At 37.3% G+C, this 19,921-nt stretch overlaps 1 long non-coding RNA gene across 1 annotated transcript in view; it reads left to right on the top strand.

Annotated features, from left to right (window-relative positions):
* The window catches only part of LOC139743914 (uncharacterized), a 50,542-nt gene extending 33,806 nt beyond the window's left edge, over positions 1 to 16,736 (top strand). The window contains exons 2-3 of the long non-coding RNA XR_011711790.1: positions 14,022 to 14,107; positions 16,712 to 16,736. This is a non-coding gene — a long non-coding RNA (uncharacterized lncRNA). The remainder of the gene's footprint in view (positions 1 to 14,021; positions 14,108 to 16,711) is intronic.
* The last annotated feature ends 3,185 nt before the right edge of the window (positions 16,737 to 19,921 follow it).

The following is a 19,921-nucleotide window of genomic DNA, read 5'->3' on the forward strand; positions in this document are numbered from 1 at the left end:
CCCCCCCGGAAAAAAAAAAGACCAACAGCAACCAAAAAGCAGCTTCAGGATGAATAGCTCCTCATTACAAAGCTTGGGGGATACAGATCGAAGGGAGAGATTCCCGAACAACTGAGGGACATCAAGAATAAAACAAGATGAAACATTATAGACACAGTCATAGTCTTGTTCATGCGACTTGCGATATCGTGATTTTAGTTTGTAGTAGACCTACATAACGCTTTTTACAAATCTCTACTGGGAAACCCTGTTATTTGAGAATATGCAAGTATAAAGACGGATAACATCGGGAATATTTTTTTTTTATGCGGGTATTTGAATAATGATAGAGAGTCGACACGCTGTCATATAATGTCGCTTAAGCTGGAAGCTGTTGCAAACATAATATGAAATAATAGATCAGCCAAATGACATGATGATACCAGTACTTGACGTCTTAATGTTTTCAAAGTACTGGTGTGACTATCGCATTATTGCAGAAGGACTAGCATTAACGAGCTATCGTTAAATAAACTGGATAATGACATTTAGGAAGTGATTTTAAAAGAATAGCTGCGTGCGTATAGTGACAATCAAACTAGAAAAGAGTTCGTACCATAAGACGGTCAATTAAATCATAAGACACCCTGGTAATAGTTTGTTAACTCAATGCATTTCGTAGAAAAAAAAATAGGACAAACTAAAACCCGTACATGCCATAGTGAAATCATAATAGCGAGTAACAATGTGAACCGTTATCCAAGCCCATATAAGTATAACTAGTCTCTCCGCTATGATCCGGTGGATTTATATTGATTTCCATCATCCGAGCCCATTCGAACACGATCCAATCTCCGTTACCGCAGGGCATCGAGGTATCTCTCCCCCTTCGTCTTCCATAAGGTCATCGAGATCTTAACAACGACCCCTCTCTCTCTTTTCCCCTCGTCGAGAAAGCTAGTCTCGCAGACGCACCGGCAGTGACAAGACGCCCGCGCTGTCTCACGTTCCCAGGGAAACGGGGGTGAATTCTTCGGCGGGGCGCTGGCGGAATATATACATCTCAAGCTGGAAGTAATACCTTTGATAAAAGGCACCAGGTACCGACGGCGTGATTGTTGAAGAGGCATCCATTAGAAATAATCCATTGGATAAGACGATGGTGTTTGGTAAATGTCTTGTTTATGGCCACGCGTCGCTACCTCCGCGGCTGGGAGGATGTTGGAGAAATAGAGTATTCCTCTGTTTAGATGAGAGATACCACCATGGATAGGATGCGGCGGTGTCCTTTGTAAACAAAATGTATCATTAATTCGCCCTCCAGGATTTTCGATTTGGTTATTAATCTTTCCTTCTTCTTCTTTTTTCTCCTGAAGGGAAAGCGTCAATAACGTGGGAAGAGTGGCCTGAAATTAGAATTTAACTGAACGAAAGATACGGCTGTCGCCTTCACTACTGCCGGATGTTTGTCCTGCGAAAGTAACGACAGAAGATGGGTTTTCTAGTTACCAAAAGATATAAGAACGCGCTGTTGTATAGTTGATGTCTACCGGCTTTACGTGGTACCGTCCACTTATATACATACATATTTTTCTCTCTTTCTGTCCTAAGGCGGCATTGACACTCCAAAAGGGAAAATCCATATTCGTAGAAAGTTATCACTTGTTAATTTGTTTCCATGTATAGACTAACATAAGAATGGAGCACAATCCAAGAAAGATATATTATGTATACGTTTATAAATCAGACAGTGAACACATGCTGAAGGAAAAGACAGGAACGTGCACTTTTCTCTAAGATAATTCAACAGTGACGTAAAAGTATTCGCCCGTATCGTATTCGAGTGTATCTTTAGGTCAATACTTTGCAACGCATCAAGCACAGTTAAAGACCACGATGGTTTTAATAATGGAAATAATGACGATAAAAGTAATAGTAAGAGTAATTACAATAATGATAACACTAACAACCAGTGATGTTTTGACTCAGTTACTGTGTATGCATTAAACTGTGCTGCAAAACTGAAGAAAAAAGTGAGACTCCGGCCTGTTCGATTTTCAAAATGTGCTGGTACCGACTACAGTTCAAAATCTACAAACACAAAAACAAAAACGACTTATTCAGATTGTGACATAATTTTAGATGTGTAAATATTACCAGAGAGATAACGGAAACAGAGACAGAAAAATACAGCAGATATTTATTATGGTTCATAATGATAGCACACCGTACAGCGAAAGCATCACTCAGAAGTGATTTTACATCTACCTCTGATCGCTTACATGTTTTATGTAAAAAGTTTGTTTGCAAAAACCGATAAGTCCATATTTGCCAAATGGAGATATTTGCGATTAAAGGTCAAGAAAAATAAAGAGAATAATAAGAAAAATTTTGCTTCTTTTGACCATAACCTCAAAAATGTGACTCTATGTGTAGTGACCAATGTAGCATTTAAAAGGTATTATTTTGTACTTTATGACAGAGATCGTACTTCAAAATCTTCAAAAATGGACTTATCGGTTTTCGCAAACAAACTCTTCAATTATCCTCCTATACGAAATTGAGAGGAACCGAGTGTTTAATGGAAGAGATTATCAATGCAGAGGGGTAAAGATGTGCTATGGCTGATTTTTTTTTTTTTGTCGTTTTCTGGTGGTACTGATGGTTCCACTAAGACGGGAGATGAAAGGTTCGAATTCTACTTGTTCCTTTTTTTCTGACATGTTTGTTAGAATGTAGATCGGCACTTGCGATCTTACCTATACATTTGTACAGAAGGAGACAATTGAAAAGATTTTTATTGGGAAAAAGTAGCTAAAATGACGTTGAATCACACTGTCCTGCACGACGTAAACAGAAAAATATTGCTCATATTGTTTTATGAGGGTATATCTTTCAAACTGAGCAGATTTTTAAAATTCTTTCTATCCAGCTATACAGCGTGATTTTGTATAGAGTACGTATCATGTTCGTTTACATGTAGGTACAAAATAAACATGTTTGTTGAAAGTAAAGGGAAGCAAGTAGGTTCTTTGTGATCCAGTTCAGTAGTTCCCACTTGTTATTGCACACCCCACCTATTGTATGAGAAGAAGGTTCAACGAATCATGCATCGTTTTTTCAATTGTTAACTAAGTGTTGCGTTTTACAGAAAGAAGAAAGAGAGAAGAAATGGGTCCGTATACAACAAATAATTTGCCCCAGACAATACTGACATAAGTCAAACATGATAAATTTTAAAAGTATCAAAAAAAATATTAGATATAGCATAATTATGAGGGAGCTCATATTGGAAGTCTCCGCAAGGGAGCGCATAAAAATAACTTCACATATAGGAGCTTATGCAAATATTAATTATTACAGTAATATTATTCAGTGTCAAAAATAATAGTCATGTCTAAAAAAAGGACTCATTATAAAAGACTATTATAAATACTAAAGAATATTATAAATACTATAATAAAATAATACTGAATACCATGTTAAATCAGGCTAGAAGAGAATATGCTAGTGTCCAATGGCGCCGGTAGAAAGAAAGTTGTGAAACATTTTCGTCATAAGCGTTATATAAATGTTTCATATCATTATTATCATTAATAAGGCTGTGATCTCTGTCTATACCCAAAGACATTCATTCTACCGTGATCTGTAGCTCAAGGCCCGACAGCTAGGTCTTTAAAGTTGCATCAGTCAAGAAAGAAGCGACACGCATATTTGCTTTACGAAAGAAAGGTAGTACTTCAAAGATCATTCTGTAGTTGATCGTCTTGATGCAGTTGTGCTCCCGCCCCATTCAACACCCCCCCCCCCCTCGTTCTTGTTACCATAAAACAAATTACTCTGAGTGACACGACCGAAAGAAATTACCTTGGTGTTGCCACGCGAAATTGTTTCATGGTGATGTCCATTTGCAAGATTAAACGTTAAATGATATGTATCGACAGGTGGATGACCTCATTACTTCCCATCCTTGACTGCTCCTCTTTTTCTTCCTACGAACAAACAGGTGGAATTATTTGACCTTTTCCTCCTCCTATTCCCCGAGGCGTTTTCGACATCGCGCCTATTTATGTGACCGGACATCCCAGCCCCTCGCCTATTTGTGTCCGTTTGTTTGTTTGTTTGTTTGTCTGTCTCCAAGAGGCTTCTGCGGCGCAATTATCAAGAAGGTCACATAGCTTCATATTTTCATTAAGAGTTGTATCTAATAACGCAGCTGGCCCGTGAAGAGCGAAGTTGTATCAAGGGAGGACCGGAAAGAACAAAATATTTTATGCAGCAAGTGGAGAAGACCATTTTTTTTTTTTACGTTGTAAGTCTACAAAAAATGGTGGAAATGAGTAACGACGAAGCACATTTACGTTTTACTGAATATTTTTTGCAAACTTTCACTGTTTATATATATATATATATATATATATATATATATATATATACAGCCATTGACGCTAAATAAAATTGCGCAATATACCGTTTCTGCAATGTGTTTAAATTCTACGCATGTTTTGTTTACAAAAAATGCCTCAACAACCACAAAGCTTGAAAGATGCCTGCTCTACGTTGCATCCACTGATGAATACAAAGTGGGTCCCTGCATGCCTAAGAAACTATAATCGGAACTAGCAAGCGAAGAGAATGTTTTGGAACCATGCTGTAGGAAAAGAGACATCATGAATTTTGATTTGTTACAGACTACAGGAAAGGTATGCTCCAACAGCCAATGCATGGTAACTATAACTGCTATTTCTGCATTTTTTTAAAATGCTGATATCAATTATAGTTGCAAGACTTTTACTTGTTTGTTTTATAATGAAGGACATTGCTAGCAAATAATATTGGAAATAAGGAGCGTCATGCAATGGACAAAAAGAAGAAATGATTCAATATACGTATGCTTTTTCATATGTATTATGTACATGTGTGTGTGTGTGTGTGTGTGTGTGTGTGTGGGTGTGTGTGTGTATATTCTTTACTCTCCCACGCTAGAAGTATCTTATTCACTGTTGAGTTTTGTAAGTGATTGTCGAGAAATCAAAATGTATCATTAAGTGTGTATTTTGAAAATTGATATGTTTTCTGCTCCTTGCTGAGCGAGCGTTCATTTGCAAAAACGTCATAAGTGCAAGTTGTGGCTGGCGATGGTATGCTTGGTCAGTAAACAGCAATGCAATGAAGAGGGGGAGGCACACTGAGATGAATTGGCCAATCAAACACTGTCCTCAAGCATTGTCCTTGCACTCATGGTCCTACAGGTAACTTAATCCCGGTAAAATAACTGCTGATGTCCATTTGATGGTACGCCGCTCGACCAGGCGCCATTTGCTAGCATACGCTTGTGCAAATTTTACGGGTTCAAGCTGTTTGCAATTTCAATAGGCGATCATATACACATATTCTTTTTTTTCAGTCTTTTTAAGGCTCGTTTTCCATTTTTGTTATCAAAGCAGGTTCGCCTGAGCTCGGCTGCTGGAGCTACATCACATTTTTTTTCTTGTGCAACTTATAGGAGCTACAAGACAGATAGTCACTCAAAAGTCCTGTGAACTGTTATCGCACTGTGAAAGTCGGGTTTTCAATTCTTTGATTATCAACGTTGAGTGGAGGAATGTTTTACGTATTTCAAATCGTTGGGAGATTTGGACTTGGTTAAGAAAAAAAAAATCCGGCACTTGTTCACTGACTGTTTTGGTCGCTTACACATACTTCTCGATTTTTTTTTAGAAAAAATACTTAGGAGAATATTATTATCTTCTTTATTTCATTCTAAAATTGTAATTAGGACGTACTGTATCGCACTATTATTAGTCCATATTCATCTTTCTTTTTGTTATTTCCAAAAGATTACTTGTCACATGGAAGTTACAGCAGATTTTCCTCTTTTTAATTCAAATGCCATATCCAAAATCACATCACAACACAATCATAGCACGACCAATATCATACATCATAAAACTAACTCGCATTAACCAATTGGCATCACCAATTTGTGCCTTGTACGCTCTCTGAGAGCATGTGTGTGTGTGTGTGTGTGTGTGTGTGTGTGTGTGTGTGTGTGCGTGTGTGTGTGTGTGTGCATGCACACATGTGGGCCAATCCTTGTGGTATGATATGATACGAATTATGATAACATATTACATATTTGATATGTATGAATTACTGCTTGCCGCTACTTCGGTGCTCCTGCGTTAAAATTCGCCCGCAAGCATATTGATCGGAATATCAAAAACTTTAGCTTTTGGGTAGAATTTAAGAATCACGTGGACATCGAAAATAGACTACCTGGAAAGGTCAGTGAACTGATTTTAAGTCTTTGAGTTTAATCGATGCAGACAACCCATTATTGGCGGGGCCCCAGTTTATGAATGTGTAATGACAGTCCAGTCAAGACGAAGAGCCAGAGACTGCGGATCGATTTTACAATTGACTGGTGAATGAAAACAAATAGGGCTGTTTCTCTATTCTTTGTTACATTGAGTATTTCGCTATACCTGATATGACAGGGAGGCGGCAGTCCACAGCCCATTATTTACTGGTATATAGCAGTGCTACTCGTGAATTAGTTAATGTACCTATTGCTATAAAGATGTAACTGCAGAGTATAGAAGCTTCCTCTGTATCTTTATGTTAATACTGTGGTCTATAACCTTTCATAAATTTTGTGACTAATCACAAAATGCATGTAGTGGCTACATGAATGAATGAATGAATGAATGAATGAGTGAATGAATGAATGAATGAATGAATGAATGAGTGAATGAATGAATGAATGAATGAATGAATGAATGAATGAATGAATGAATGAATTGATTAATTCAGGAAGGGAGGAAGGAAGGACTTCAGTACATAAACACTTCCCCAGTTTTCAGGCACGCTGATTGTGTATTTGTTTGTGTGTATAGTGACAGACATGTGATTGATGTATATGAAAAATATTGTCATCAAGAATATGCTTAACTCTCTACGTATTTCAGAATTCAGAGCAAGGGAGACCGTTTTCGAAAGCCTTTCGTAAGACTCTTGAATGATTAGTGGGAAATCGCTTAAAGTCAACGTCTATCTTCACGTCGGAAAACACTTCGGATGATTGGGTCCTCTCTTCTCACGTGAAATCTTGACAGAAACTACTAGTACTCTACTTCAGGGATTTCAACGACAACAACTGTTTCAAATATTGCGGTTCTGTAAACTTGAGTTTGCGTTGTCCACTTGCTCTTTGTTGCCCATAAGACAAGAAGGTACCTGGCGGGATTCATGAAGGCGTCCGGTAGCTGCATGCTTTGAACGTTATGTACTCATTCTGTTCTTCATGCAATGGACGCAATGATGTAATACAAGAACCACCAGACCACACTGCAATACTTACCCATCGACTACAAGGAATTGTTCATGTTTCATACCATTACTTCATGAGGAGGGACACCGTTCCTTTAAAACAGCTTATGGGAAGATGCGTTTGCTACCTTGTTACTTTCCATTTTTAGGTGATCCGAGTATCCTCTCGGATCACCTTCTGTATCTGTACGGATTCTTTGTTTTTCTTCTTCTTTATTTCTCCTCAAAAGTTGTGCAGAGGTTAGCTCAGAAAGTCCGCTGCCTGTCAATTTCAAAATTATATCATGTATGCATCATGTCCCAAAGACGGCAAATCTAATGTATCATTGTGATCAGTCGACCGTGACGTCACTATGACGTCATTATATGAAAACACATTCTCAATCATATCTCATTAATGAAATAGAATTTTTCAATGAAATTTACGTCACATATATTTAAAGTTATGCGCATTCTACTCATGTTCTCAAAATTCATATTTTCTCTTAAAACGTGCGCGTACGCGCGCGTTGAAATATTTGTATGCTCCAATCGAGCTCAAAATTTTTTTGCACACGTTTCAGACCATTTGGAGCATTTTTTGAAAAATTGAAAAAATCGGACGGACGCGTACGCGCGCGCGCATATACGCACGCACAGCTCATATGCAATTGAAATTTCCAGTTTTTTCACCTTGATCGCATGTCTGAAATGTCAAGGAATATTTATACCACGTTTCAAGTCAATCCGACTCAATATGACGTCATACGGGGCCGTCAAAGTTGAAATTCCGCGCGCGCGTCAATGGCGATATACAGTGCAGCTATGCCAAAAAACTGCCAATTTTAAATCCGATTTTACTCGTCAGGATGGACGGTGACCCCCCATTTTCTTTACATATATTGAAAGCTGATGAGTTGTACATGTCATTTCATGGGTGGGCAATGCTGACAAAATGATTAAAAGATATCAAATTTCTTAATAAAGTAAAAAAAGTAAATTTTCAAAATGACGTCATCAAATTACAAGTTTACTCAAGCGTATCTCACTTATCCTCTGCCAATTTTCTCCCATATTTCAGTATGTTGTAGCTTATGAAATGTTCTTTCATTAATGTAAAAACAACATTTTGATTGGATGACGTCATCGCCTCGTAAAAATGGATTGAATGTATCCTTGTAGAATTTGACCAGTTTACGTGTTATCTCTATGGGAGAGCAGTTTTTCTGGCAGTGAAAATTGACATGACTCTCTTTTTCGAGCACTAGCTCACTTTTGCTTCTGTGAATTTTTCCCAGATTTTAGTATGTTGTAGCTGAGACTTTGGGCTATCGTAAGTGTGCCCTTCATTTTTTCATACGACGTCGGCATCACGTCGAAAAAATTGGTTGAAAATGGCACTTGGCTTCGATGCAGCGTCATTTTGCTTAATACACAGGGCCTATGGAGCATGAAATAGGTCATTGCATAGCGCATCCGACTCGTAATCCTAAGGTCCCTGGTTCGAGGCTCACCCCTGCCAATATTTTTTTTTCATTTTTTTAAACACTTTTTTTCTTCTTTTTCTTTAGTTAGTCTTAATCTCCCTTCCTAACTTTATCTTTTTCTGATTTCTTTATGCTTCTCCTTCAAATTTCTATAAAATAACATATTTTTTTCTTTATTTTTCTTTCTTTCTACTACTTTCTGTGCAATAGATGAACAACAACAATGGCTATCAATCCCATATTTTGCACATGTTTAGTTCATGTCACGTACATTATTTCATAAAATAACAACTACTTGATCAGACACCATCTTGGGTATGTAAATTAGGGTCAAAGGTCATAAATGTTTCACCCTGTATCTTGGTGAATACATGTCCTATCTTTCCCATATTTTGCACACACAAAGACCATGTAACAAGGATCATTTCACAAAATAACCACTTTTTCCTCAGACGCCATCTTGGGTGTGCAAAGTGAGGTCAAAGGTCATATGTACTTCTTTCTGTATTTTCGTTATGACGTGTTATCTCTATGGGAGGGATTTTTTTTTAATGTGAAATCGACATGCTTTTCTTTATCGAGCACTAGCTCTCACTTACCCTTCGGTGAATTTCTCCCAGATTTTATGTTGTACCTAAGACTTTGCATTTTGCATCTTGGTGAATACCTGTCCTATCTTTGCCATATTTTGCACACGAATATAGACGATGTCGCAAGAATCATTTCACAAAATAACCACTTTTTCCTCAGATGCCATCTTGGGAGTGTAAAGGTGGGTCAAAGGTCATATGTATTCGTTGCTGTATCTTCGTTATTCAGTGTATACAGAATTGGTACCAAAGATGGCAGATATGACTCCCTTTTCTAAATGAGAATCCAAACCTCACACGGCCAATGTCTCTAAACACAGATGAAACTTGTATTGTCATGCCTATTACGATCAGGACTCGAATCATTGATTAAAAAAAAAAATCGGATCACCTTAATTTGTCAGTGATGACAAATTACAATCTCTAGTTCCTTTTTTTTTCTTTACAGAGCCAGAACGAAGGGTTCATTTTGCACGGAGAGTGCATGGATATTTTAGACAGTTTGGTGTGCCTTAAAATGTCAATTTCATCTGGTGTAGAAGCATTTTGATTTAAGTATAGTGAGTTTCATGGAATCCGCTTGTCCGGGAATATGTTAAGTAGTTATTAGGTGATCCGAGAATCCTCTCGGATCACCTTCTGTATCTGTACTGATTCTTTGTTCTTCTTCTTCTTCTTCTTCTTCTTTATTTCTCCGCAAAAGTTGTGTAGAGACTAGCTCAGAAAGTGCATTGCCTATGAATGTCAAACTTATACCATATGTGTATCATGTCCCAAAGACGACATGTCAAGTAAAATCGTAGTGATCAGTCGACCGTGACGTCACTATGACGTCATTATATGAAAACACATTTTCAATCATATCTCATTAATGGAGTGGAATTTCTCAATGAAATTTACGTCACATAAATTTCAATTCAAGGGAATTCTACCCATATTTTCAGAATTCCTCGCATCGTAAAGACGTGCGCGTACGCGCGCGTTGAAATATTTGTATGCTCCAATCAAGCTCAAATTTTTTTTGTATACGTTTCAGACCATTTGGAGCATTTTTTGAAAAATTGAAAAAATTGGACGGACGCGTACGCGCGCGCACATATACGCACGTACAGCTCATATGCAACAGAAATTTCCCGATTTTTTACATTTATCGGATGTCTGAAAAGTCAAGGAATATTTCTAGCAAGTTTCAAGTCAATCCGACTCAATATGACGTCATACGGGACTGTCAAAGTTGAAATTCCGCGCGCGCGTCAATGGCGATATACAGTACAACAATGCCCCAAAACCGCCAATTTTAAATCCGATTTTACTCGTCAGGATGGACGGTGACCCCCAATTTTCTTTACATATTCTGAAAGCTGATGAGTTGTACATGTCAGTTTATGGGTTGGCGATACTGAAAAAGTGATTCAAAGATATCAAATTTCTTAATAAAGTAAAAAAAGTAAATTTTCAAAATGACGTCATCAATTTTCAAGTTTACTTGGGCGTATCTCACTTATCCTTTGCCAATTTTCACCCAGATTTCAGTATGTTGTAGCTTATTAAATGTTCTTTCATTAATGTAATTACAACATTTTGATTGGATGGCGGCATCACCTCGTAAAAATGGATTAAATGTAATCTTGTCAAATTTGACCAGTTTACGTGTTATCTCTATGGGAGAGCAGTTTTTCTGGCAGTGAAAATTGACATGACTATCTTTTTCGAGCATTAGCTCACTTATGCTTCGGTGAATTTTTCCCAGATTTTAGTATGTTGTAGCTGAGACTTTGGGCTATCGTTAATGTGCCCTCCATTTTTTCATACGAGGCCGGCATCACGTCGAAAAACTTGGTTGAAAATGGCACGTGGCTTCGATGCAGCGTCATTTTGCTTAATACACAGGGCCTATGGAGCATGAAATAGGTCATTGCATAGCGCATCCGACTCGTAATCCTAAGGTCCCTGGTTCGAGCCTCACCCTTGCCAATATTTTTTTTTTCAAACTCTTTTTTTCTTCTTTTTCTTTATTTAGTCTTAATCTCCCTTCCTATTTTTATCTTTTTCTGATTTTTTAATGCTTCTCCTTCAAATTTCTATAAAATAACATAATTTTTTCTTTATTTTTCTTTCTTTCTACTACATTCTGTGCAATAGATGAAGAACAACAATGGTTATCAATCCCATATTTTGCACATGTTTAGTTCATGTCACCTACATTATTTCATAAAATAACAACTTCTTGATCAGACACCATCTTGGGTATGTAAATTAGGGTCAAAGGTCATAAATGTTTCATCCTGTATCTTGGTGAATACATGTCCTATCTTTCCAATATTTTGCACACACAAAGATCACGTTACCAGGATCATTTCACAAAATAACCATTTCTTTCTCAGATGCCATCTTGGCTGTGCAAAGTGGGGTCAATGGTCAAATATACTTTATTCTGTATCTTCGTTATAGTGTATACGGAATATGGTACCAAAGATGGCAAACCCGACTCCCTTTTTTTTAAATGAGAATCCAAACATCACACGGCCAATGTCCATAACCACAGATGAACCTTTACGGTCATGCCTATTGGGATCAGGACTCAAATCATTGACTTTCGAAGAGATCGGATCACCTAATTTGTCAGTGTTGACAAATTCCGAGTCTAGTTTATTTTGCAATTATGAATTTCATCCACTTTAATTTTGTTCATGGGTGAAAAAACAAATGATGGCAGAGCCGTTTTGGTATGAAACGTAGCATTTGGCGAAAATGAAAGGTTAAAAGTAAAATGTTTGACCACAGCCATACACAATGATGTCGATATGCCTGTGTTTATGAAAGTCTACCGAGTCGGTGATTTTGACGACATTACATCATTACTTTTAAAGGGGAATTCCAGACAATTGTGATAATCATGTAATTCATAAATCGATAGTGCCATGCATAGCTTTGTGGAATTTATTATGCTTATGTATGTCTACTGAGTCGATGATTTTGGTGACAGGCGTGTTCACATCAGCCCGGTATAAATCCAAGCTCGAGAAAATTTTCGCGATTGCGAGTAGCGCGCTATTTCATTTCTTATTCACATCAGCCCGAAGAGAATCAGCCCGAATTTTTGTCGAGCTAATTCGACAGCTGAGTATATGCAAGCAACATCAGTAATGTGTGTGCCCTCTCAAAAATTCCTCATGATTTGTGCGCAGTTTGCCTCGATCGATCGATCGGGTCACACACGCTAGGCATGATGGGATGCATCGCGCTAATTTCTCGAGTCGTTTTCACATTATCAAATAGCGCGCTAATATCCCGCTATTTCAGAAATTTTCCGAGTTGGACTCGAGAATTTTTCTATATCAGAGCGATACAATTAGCGCGCTAATTTGTGTTCACATTATCAAATAGCGCACTATTTCGCTATCGGGAAAATTTCCAAAGTCAGGAAATAGCGCGCTATTTCAAAACATCGGGCTGATGTGAAAACGCCTAATATACATCATTACTTTTAAAGGGGGAATTCCAGACGATTTTTATAATTCTACATTATGTGAAGCAAAAATCAATAGTGCCATGTATAGATTTGAGGAATTTATCGTGGTCCTTGAGCAGATGAACCAACTCTCTGAAAAACCCTCAACAAATTACACTGAAAAAGGGTGATGACATAGGAGACTCACATATTCCAATACCACACCACTATTCCACATTCCAACACCTCTTGCTCAACAACTTCACCTGTCATCTGCCTGTGTAGAATCCATGCATTCTTTCTTCTTTTGTTCTGCTTCCATGAGCGCCTTATCCTGCACTCCTGTGGTGAAGCTGCTATGCCATCATCCTCGTTCACTGCGATTTGTTTTTCAATATTATTCTTATTATTTATCCCAATCACTAATTATGTTCTTTAACTCTGTACCCCAGAATAACGAATTCATAGATGTTCAAAATGCAAAAGTCTGACAATCATCTAGAGTTCTCCTTTAACATCCCTCACTTTAGTTGTTGTTTTCTCTTGAAGTTGGAAAGGTATGAGTTTTCTACTCTCACTATTTCATTCCGTCGTCAAAATGAAATTCTTTATCCCATGAGACCGATCAAAATTCGGTTAACTACACCCAAAATAAGTGACGATAGACCTCAAAACACTTGAATTTAAGCGGGGAACAAATAATGTGTCCGCAGCATGTCAGAAACCGAACCCTTTCAGCAAAATAGGTCAACAGAATATGATCTTCCGTATAGTTCATGTAGGCTAATGTATGATAAATACTTTATCATTTTGTGCTATACAACGTCTATACCTGTTTACGTATATACATATAAACCTATATGAACTTAGATACATATAATATGTATGTATACACATTCAATTTGATACATGTATACATAAGTTATATGTATATGAATATATATGATTGCTGGAGAAACTAACAGAGTAAAGAATAGGAAATGAAAGAAAAGAAAAAAGGCTGAACTAACAAAAAGCTGATGTGTTCTTGTTTGTTACAAGTACAATATTATGTCCATGAAGCCAGTCAACTTGTTTCTTTCTGTCGTTACTGTGTTGCTTCTGCAAACAGTTTATGCGTGTGATAATAATTATCATTTTCTGCAAAAAAAAATGATATGCCATTCAAGCCATATTTCCCCTATGCATTTAAATATCTTTCAGACACAGCAGAAATCGAAGGAAGCTGACGCAATTAGTACGAGATAGTGAATTGGATCTTTCACACATCCTAAGAGCCCTTCAAACAGGTGAGGTCATCCAGTTCGACCAATCAGAATAAAAGCCTCTTCACACGTGAAGCGCCACCTGGGGGGCGCGGAACAAAAATAGCTTCATGATCATAAGCACCATTGGCATATATGAGCTGCAGAATGCAATGTTCAAAACGAATGTGTTCAAAAAAGGATTGGACATTTAGCAAGAGACACAGAGTACAAGAAACCTAACAGATCATATGGCAAAGACGGGCTGGCCCTTTGAATTGAATTTGTGAGATTAATTCTTCAGTTCCAGATTTTATGATTTCGTAAAGAAAATTATTCCAAATTGTTCAGGTTTTTTTTTCAGAATGCACGTTTTGTACAGATACAATAAACGCAAGCAAAATATAAATTGTTTACCAATTGATAGTATTAATTTGTACTAATTAGTACATTGATTTACATCCTTACATGATAATAAATGATATACGGGCTGTAAACAGACGGAGTCTCAACTTACATCACGGAGAAAAATTATTGCAGTTTGCAATAATGGCATTAGATGGATGTAATTGTCAAAATACATAGGATCGAGCCAGATTCCAACTCAGATTCCTTGCTTTAAGAGTTTATACAAGCCAATAAATTGATGTATTATTCACAATGTTTTCCGATCTGCACCCGTGATATGATATGCGCCTGAGGGTCACAAGCAGAAAAAATCGACACTTTTCATTTCTAGGATTACTACAGAATGCAATACTGTCCTATCCACTTTGCTAGCTACTTCATCGAATTACTTGTACTGAAAAAAAAAAATGTGTCTGTGTGTAAATAAAATGAAGTCAATGAAAGCGTGCCAAGAAAAGATCAGGTGCAGTGGCCCAACTGAAGGGAATTAGTTGCACAAGACCTTAGGAAACACGAATTATCCCATGGATAAAAATCTATTCTAGCGTGATGTAAAGAGAAAATCTTCGGTCAGTCTTTTTTTTTTTCTTTTCTTTTCTTTCTGCTCAGTGACAGAATACGTTATTCATGAAGCCACAGGCAACGACAAAAAGTATCAATAAACGTAGTGACCACTCTCTAGCACTGGAGAGTTTTACTCTATAGAACTTCTTTGATTAGAGTAGGTGTTTGTTTGTTTTTTCCATTCTAACGAAAAGCTCTACAGATGTTTCTACATATATCTTAATACCAGGAAGATAACTGTATCAGCATCCTTTCACTTCGCCCGTACCTAGAAATACAAACTTACGGAAAAAGCACAAGAAAAACACGAATGTGGCAGTAAATGCCAATTAAGCAAGTCATGTTTTGATAAGATGCTTCCGCATTCTCGTAGACTTTACACAATCAGCTGCCTTTACCAGTAAACCTTTCCCCGTAATTCGTATATGCATACCCTTCTTAATGGTTATGAAATGTGTTAACATTTTTTTCCCCTCTTTGCTTCGGATTGTCAAGGGCTTGACCGTGTCGGCTATTTCTTCTTTTTCTTTTTCGTAAAAATTTTACAACGTATATTGAGACCGTGTTTCATGACCTCGTAAAACGATTCGATGAAATTAAGTATGAAACATAGGACGTGTGCTTCAATTGCCTGGCATAAACCTTTGATCATCTCGATGAGAAATGAGATTCACGGCTTCTTCTGTTACTTGTTGTGTAGTCAGAAATCTCCATGTCACCGCTACTAAACATCCCACACAACTATATGAAACAAAAATTAAAGTTTTCTACTTTGCAAAGTAGTTGAATATAAGACTAAGAATGATGAATTGAGTCTTATGTCTTACCCTCCTGGGAACTATACTTTGTAATGGTAAGATATAGGTAGGAGAAGGTCACAACAAAATATTTGCATTTCGTTTGCGTCTTTGCTTGTTTGTTTTTGTGGGAACAACAGGTGAATTGCGTAACAGAAGCCGCCGAACAGTAATGAATCAGTATTCCTGTTTACACGATTTTTGCTGGACAGAAACGATAGGCAAAAGTGTAGACTATTGCTCCTTCAAAGTATAATGTAATGATGTTTGGTATAAATAGAGGACGAATTAGTGAAAAAAAGCAAATGTGATGCTGATGTGTCTCATGATCTTGTCAACTGCTCACACGCATGTAGAATTCACTACTATCAAATCATCACCGTAATGACATTTTGTGCCCGATCACCACATTACCCTGATAAAGTTGCAGACATTAAAAAAAAGAAGAAAAAAAAAACATGGGAGTGGCAAAAGACTGTGCAGGCTCGACTGAAAAATAAGCCCTTAATCCTGTCAAATTCCAGTACATGAGAATTCCTATCAAATTTCAAAGTAAAGAAATGTTTTAACACATGAACATTTCTGTTTGATGAAGATGGTTAGTATGGCATCTTGAAATAAGCTCTTGTATTAAAAAATGTCCAACCCTCCATACGCATGACCTGCAATTTTTGTTTGACGTTGATGTTGTTCTTGCTCTCTCGCCATTAGCTAATGAAGTGGGGGCAAATACATCGCTTGGTAAATTCGGTCAAACCGAAATCAGAATATCACTACCAGATGTCGTTATGAGGCTATTGTGGTGATGGGTCACACTTACGTTTCATGCTGTTATCATTGTATCACATTATATTTTTGTTCTGTTTTTTATCTTTAACAGGTAACGAACTACCTTGGAAAACAGGATATTTGCCGTACTAGCGCTCTCTTCGTCTGTTTTTTTCTTCATTTTTTTTTTTCGTTGCCCCCAACCGTCCACTCCCCAAATTATCAAGTTTTCTTGCATTATCTGGGTTGTTGTTAGATTGTTCCAAAGTCACAAAAAAGTGACCTCCATCTTCACAGTCATACCTGGTTAACACATTCGAGATCGCGTCGAATCAATAGTTTATCAATCTGTACACCAATCTGAAATAAAGGAGAGATGATTTCGGAAATTGAAATTGAAATTAAAATATTGCCGGTGCATTTATGCATTATCTACATTAAAACCATAGGATTGACAAGGGGAAAAAAATCTAATCACCTCAATACGAATGATAAATTTTCAATGACGTCATGTCCGCAAAAGAAAGATAAGTCATATTACAATATGATAGTAATCTGTGCTCTTTTCATTTACTACCGCCACGGACACCCTTATTTGACATGGTCATTCATATCATTCTATTTTTGTTTGTCGGCATACTTATAGTTTGTTTCCCCCTTTTCAGTATTTTTTATTTCTTATTTGCGGGAACATGTGTTACGGTTGAATTGTATCTTACACTTGACCAGGTGCTCTCTAAAGTTATATTTCTGTGATGAGAAATAACATTGAAGATTTAAAAAAAAAGAACAGATAAAGTGTGATGCTTCATGTTTAATACATTACGATAATCTTAACTGATTGCATTGTGTTGTTGATGTAATCGTATCGCTGGAATTACGGATTCTGTAGCGCGCAGGTCAATTCTGCATCACGTCTGTCTGTTGTCACGTCTTGTACATTTTATCGTAAGAGTGACCTATTGTACAGCTCGGCCTTAAGACTTCTGAGTGAAAAGTATGCATTTTGTCTCCTCGCTCAAGTTGATACACACACGACACGCTTACACAGCGTGCATTATATACAAGGTCTTGTCTCACCAATGGTCCAACCAATGTTATTATTAAAGCAAAGAGTAAGTTAAATGCATGCACGAATCATTGGTTTCATCGCTTATGTGTTCACTTGCAACCGTTGCAAGGTGTATTGTGGTCACATTGCTGCAATGCTTCTGAAGTTGCACGTGGGTTGTTGTTGTTGTTTTAGCCTAATCGTCATATAAAGGATGGAAAGAGAGAGAGAAAAAAATTGCGTGGTAAATAAGTCATAATGGTGTGTCCGCTCAGTAAAATCCCCATTCTCGGTAAACATCCTGGTAATTTTTATGGGGACTTATCTCTTCGATAAAGAAAGCTTACAGTGATCACGCAGTAATCCGTTAAGGTACCACATGATTTTTTTTTTTGATGGCCCCATGTCAGGCAAATCAACAATAAATCAGTTCAGCCCACTGGTAATTCTAAAACCGTAAATGTTTTTAACGTAGAATACAGAATCAAATTCCTTGTCATTACTTTCGAGTCAAAGTGGATATTCCTCGTTGTTATGGTATAAATAAAGTGTGACTGAAATACGACTAGCCGAAAGCAAATTGTTGTTTTCCCCCCATTTTTCTAGAATATCTCTAGTACTATGCATATAGGCCTATCGTCTCGCAGATTGTAAGTGGAGTTTTGGTCGTACTTGCAGTGGTTCCTCCATCCCGGCCGGGTCCTGTCAATGTTGACATTATGAAAAAATAAAAAAAAATAAAGATAAGAATGAACACTGCCATCAGCACTGTAATCGCTCGAGGATTTCCATATCAGTTTTTAATGCTATCTGGATTATGAAAGGGATGATTTTGTTATTACTCAAATAATTGACTCTCATACTATCAGTTTTGACTAAGCTGCATTGACATGTACGAAAAACATCACCTAGGATATGAAGACAAGAAGATATCGTCTGTGTACTCTTTCTTCTTTCTTTGTTGATTTTTTTTATTGTCTAATCCTGCAAGTAAGGCTATAAAAGTGATGTAGCAGACTGTCTTAGGAATAGAACAAGATATTCTGAAGGTTCGTGTCATTCCAAACGTGCATTGTTCCGAAAATGAAATAAGGTTTGTTATTCCGGAGATTCGTACGTACAATACGCACTTCTTTTTTCATTGTAGGATTGAGGAACCTTATTTCATTCTTGAACCAAATTATATCGAACCTTCTGAATATCGAAACTTTGAAATTACAAATGATTAACGGATTAACTAATCCTATCTCGTTTTCGAACCAATGCATATCTAGGTTTGCGGAATTGTGTATTTTGGAAGGACAAACCTTCGGAATAATGAACATCATCATAGAAAAAGATATCGGAATGAATTAGGAATGAAATCAACCCAATCAGCTTATAGCTGGTGGTCATCACTAACAGCTGACTAAGTATCTGGTGTCATTTCGAAAAGAGACCCTATTGAGGCCAGCGTATTTCGGCACAAAGATTTTTTTTTTGATTCCCAGAAAGATATAAATCTGTGTTTTGCATAAGGCACACCGTATTCACGGTCATTTTAGAGTCGTTTAGAGAAGTTTCCCCCCATCGTAAAGAGAGTCGTGTAAAATGTATTCTTGGGATCGGTATTTAGTTTCAAGACCGTACATCTGGGGCTAATCTCGGTGGACTCAGAATTCAATCTACTGGCTTTTTGTAAAAATCGGATGAATATCAGAGTTACAAAGGGCAGCCAAGTAATCCGGAGAATGGAGATGGGTTTGTGCAGTCTAAGGAGACAGCGGTCATTATCATTACACTTCATTTGGAGGATATTCATGCCGTTTCTGTTCTCCACCGAAAATGCTGGATAAGATCTTTTGCTCAATTCGACTGACATATATGTCCCGTCCAAACACGTATATTATACCCAAATCAAATGGTGGCTATTTCTATTGTGTTTCTTCGATGGCTACCGACAAATGTGTCTCTTTTATTTTCTTATGTATACCTCTCCTCGAAACGCAGAGGCAAATGTTCCATTTATGCATTCATTTCTGGTCATTTTGTTCTGTCGTCCTAGCAGAGGAACATAGTAAACGACACCGGATATTGATGTTACAACATTGCACATAACCCAGGTAGTAAACGGATTTAGCCTGTGTTCACCTTTGACCTGTGTATACATTACTAACAGACGACAAACTGCTCATATCATATTTTTCTTCTGTTTGTTATATCACAGCGCTTTCGCTATCGACATGAAGACATTGTAATGTAACATAGATTTCTTCAGCATTTTGAAAAATA

This window comes from Diadema antillarum, unplaced genomic scaffold (genome assembly GCF_040938485.1).
Source record: "Diadema antillarum isolate AM-2024a unplaced genomic scaffold, OU_Dant_1.0 seq00001121_RagTag, whole genome shotgun sequence".
Taxonomy (NCBI): Eukaryota; Metazoa; Echinodermata; class Echinoidea; order Diadematoida; family Diadematidae; genus Diadema; species Diadema antillarum.